Here is a 3948-nt window from a genome sequence, read left to right as displayed (position 1 = left end):
CTGATGGCGGCGGCGTCCCCTGTAGTTCAGTTGGGCCTGCTCCACATGCGACCGTTTCAGTGGTGGACCAAGAGCCAGAACATTTCACCTCATTGTCATCCGCTTTGCAGAATTACGGTGGCACGCAAGGGCTTTCGTGCTCTAAGCCCGTGGATTAGACCCCAGTTCCTTCAAGAAGGAGTCCAGATGGGGACGTTGTGTCGCCGCAAGACGTTCACTACGGACACGTCCCTTACGGGCTGGGGAGCGGTCCATCAAGGACGTCCCGTCTGTGGAGTCTGGACAGAGGTGCATCGTGGCTGGCACATAAATCGTTTGGAGATGCTAGCAGTCTTCCTGGATCTCAAACAGTTTTTACCCCAGTGGAGGGGTTGTCACGTGTTAGTCAGGTTAGTCGGGTTAGTCAGGTTAGTTGCGGCCTTCTCGAATAAAGTAGGCCTCGCGTCTAACCCCCGCTATCCCGTTTCTGCGGTTGCCGAGGCACGGCACGAGACGGTCTCTTGGGGTGACGCATGCGAGACGAGACTCATAGAGGGTGAGTCAACAGAGTTTTCTCCTTTTCTCTCGCTCTCTCCAGACCATGTGCAAAAAGTCGTGTGTCGTGTCATACCTCAATCGTCAAGGAGGATTACGTTCTCGCCCCCTGTACAGGCTGGCGTTCTTCTTTGTTCTTTGGGCTCAGACAAAGCTCCTGTCGATCAGAGCAGTCCATGTCCCAGGTCGCCTGAACTCAGGAGCGGACCTGCTCTCGAGACAGAGTCTGGAGGATGGGGAGTGGAGATTGCACCCCCAGGTGGTGGATCTCATATGGCAGAGGTTCGGCCAAGCGGAAGTGGACTTGATTGCTTCGAGCTTGACTACGCACTGCCCGCTTTGGTTTTCCCTGTCTCCCCCGTCGCCTCTAGGTCTGGATGCTCTGGCCCACAAATGGCCCAGGACCAATCTTTATGCTTTTCCCCCAATCCGGTTGCTCCCAGCAGTCCTGTTCAGAATACGATCAGAAAGAGTGGAGCACCTGCTGCTGGTGGCCCCGTGGTGGCCCACTCAGTCATGGTTCTCGGACCTGGTCAGTCTGTTAGCCGGCCCTCCATGGGAGGTTCCCCTCAGACACGATCTGCTAATGCAAGCTCGGGGCATGATTTGGCATCCTCGACCGGAATTATGGAAGTTATGGGCGTGGCCCCTGAGTGGGGTACGCTAATGTGTTCTGGTCTCTCGGCTGAGATTACCGACACTATTATGAATTCTAGAGCTCCCTCCACGAGACGCTTATATGCTTTCAAGTGGAGACTTTTTGCCTCTTGGTGTAGACAGCGTATTTTGGATCCAGTCCACTGCCCTATCGGTTCAGTACTGGAGTTTCTTCAGAGTCGTTTCTCTGAAGGGGTTACCCCCGCCACTCTTAAAGTGTACATGGCGGCCATATCGGCGGGACATGCACTTGTAGGAGGTGTTTCTTTTGCTCGTCACACCCTGGTCTCACGTTTTATGCAAGGTTCGAGACGGCTTAGGCCTTTCCGCCCAGCCCGAGTTCCTTCTTTGAGGGTGGTTCTAGAGATTTTCTGAGGGAGGGGTTTGGCAACACTTGGAAGCTAGTGGACTGCTGCGTCGCTTTCACTCCAGAATGGCGGAAGCGTAGGGCTGCTGCTTGGCAATGGAACGTTCTATTGGCTTTCACTTCTTGTCAGTATAAGTTCTTTGACTGTATAATGATATATCGGCTTGTTAGAGCTGCTTTACAGCAGAATTTGAATTTGTTACTACTGCATTTTTCAAAAAGTTTTTTTTACAATTGCAAACTGAGTGTAAAGCAGATGTGATTGCAGTTTTGCAGACTTGGTCTGAAGATTCAGTATTTAAGTAAATGGTTTCACTGAGTGTGCCTCAAGTAGCCTACAACTTTTAGTAAGCAAAAAACTGTGACACATGGCTTAGTGACTACATTCTCATGCTCATCTAGACACCAAAGCTGTTACACTATAAGGGGTTATGAACAGTTTGAAAAAAAAAGAATAACACCGACCTATGGCTGACCACAGAACCATATGAAAGCTGTAAAAAAAAAAAAGTGACTTTTTACAGTCAGGATTCTCGAACTAATTTTCCTGCTCTTTGGCATATTATTATTGTTTTGTCTTGTGGACTGTTGTTACTAGAGTTATGTGGGGGAAAAAATAAAAAACTGAAGCAAGAGTTCAGAAAAGATGTGAGTGCAAGTGATCAGTATGTGTGCAGACTGAAAAGCTGCTACTCTTTATGCCGATTGGTCATGAGCTATTTAATAAAGAATTATAAATTATACCTCACCCTGTAAACGGCATTGCCAGTTATTTTACCCATGATCAGTAGAGGCACCACAGCTAGCCTGTCATATTTGTAAATAGGCTTGTTTGAGATGAGCAAACTCTGCGCAGAACCGATCACCGCGAGATGCATGCCGGTTAGAAAAGTGTCCGATTTACCTCCGACTTGCTCTGATGTCATGCTGACGTGTGCCAAAAAACTCTCGCGACGGCGAGGCTCTACTGCATCTCAACACAGCTGAGACAGTTCTGCAGCTTTATTCTGATGAAGCAGCTGACCACCGTGTCCACCTTCAGCTGTCTCTGCCCTCCATCACGACCATCATTGCTGCAGTCAGACGGAATCTGATCATGGATGAAAAAGGGACATCGAGGCTATCATTGCCTGAGTGCACAGAGAGGACGAGGCCCCCCGTACCACACAATCTTGAAGCAAGAGCAGGTGAACACATGCGGGACAATCTGGCTGCTGCTGTGTCTGCTCCAAACATTCATGTGCCTGCTCTCCATGAGCACGACTACATTTACAGAGTAAAACTTTACTTTTGTGGTGTAGTGGGCTAAACCACTGAACTGGCAAGCAGAAGGTTGCTGGTTCGATCTCCGCAGTCGTCACCACTGGTTGTGTCCTTCAGCAAGGCTCTTTACTCCAGGCGGCTGCTGGGGGATTGGGGTCCCTGTAATAAGAGCACTATAAGTCACTTCGGATAAAAGTGTCTGACAAATGAATAAATGTAAATGTGATTTTTGTAAATCCTTTTTTGTGTCTTGGGTACAAACGCTCAATAAAGCTGCTTATTTCTTAAAGTTAATTTTTTCAAGGTACTACTTTTTCTTTTTGGGGGGTTTAAAAGTTAGTTCATCCAAACATATAAATTCAGTCATCATTATTTACTCGCCTCCACACTGTTCAATCCTTGGGGTATTTTTTTTTTTCCTGAACACAAAAGGTGATTTTGGGTCAAGTTTGTCCTGCTGGTTTCTGTTCATACAATATCAGTCAATGGAGCCTGACTTTCAGAAGCTTCATGATATTATTTGATGATGCTTCTGAAGCTTCTGAAACTCGGGCTCCATTGACTGATGTTGTATGAGCAAACCAGCAGAACAAACTTGACCAAACTCACATCCTCAATGTCTTTTGGTCTTTCTCTAGATGCTCTCGCTGGCTCTGGGGTCACTGAGGATGAAGAGACCACAGCAACATCTGGTCCAGATGAGGCAGTAAGAGGTGGAGTGATGGAGCGTCTCATCCATGGCACTGGACCATTTCCAGGATGCTGCTGTGGACTTCTCCATCTTCACTGCTCACACCAGTCTGCGGACATTTCAGATCCTGCAAAAATGCACAAACACAATACAAAAGCAGTCCTTTTAACAGCGTCATTTGATTTCTGTATTTGAAGTAACAGAATGATTTATTTATATTTTTGTTTTAGGTTTTCCCTTTTTTTCCCCACAAATGCCACCGTCACCTTTCCTTGCGGGTCCTGCTCCACCACAAAAGCTGTGCAGCAAATGCACAGGAATCAAGAATCAGAAAAGTGCTGTGATAACTCTGTTTGAAATTACAATAATTTAAATAAACTACAACTTAAGATTTAAACAGATGTTTTATTCATTTCTGTAGTATACTCACTCAAGG

The sequence above is a fragment of the Sinocyclocheilus anshuiensis genome, unplaced genomic scaffold (assembly GCF_001515605.1).
Source record: "Sinocyclocheilus anshuiensis isolate Anshui unplaced genomic scaffold, SAMN03320099.WGS_v1.1 scaffold371, whole genome shotgun sequence".
In the NCBI taxonomy this organism is placed as follows: domain Eukaryota; kingdom Metazoa; phylum Chordata; class Actinopteri; order Cypriniformes; family Cyprinidae; genus Sinocyclocheilus; species Sinocyclocheilus anshuiensis.
Note: the sequence above shows the minus strand (reverse complement) of the source record.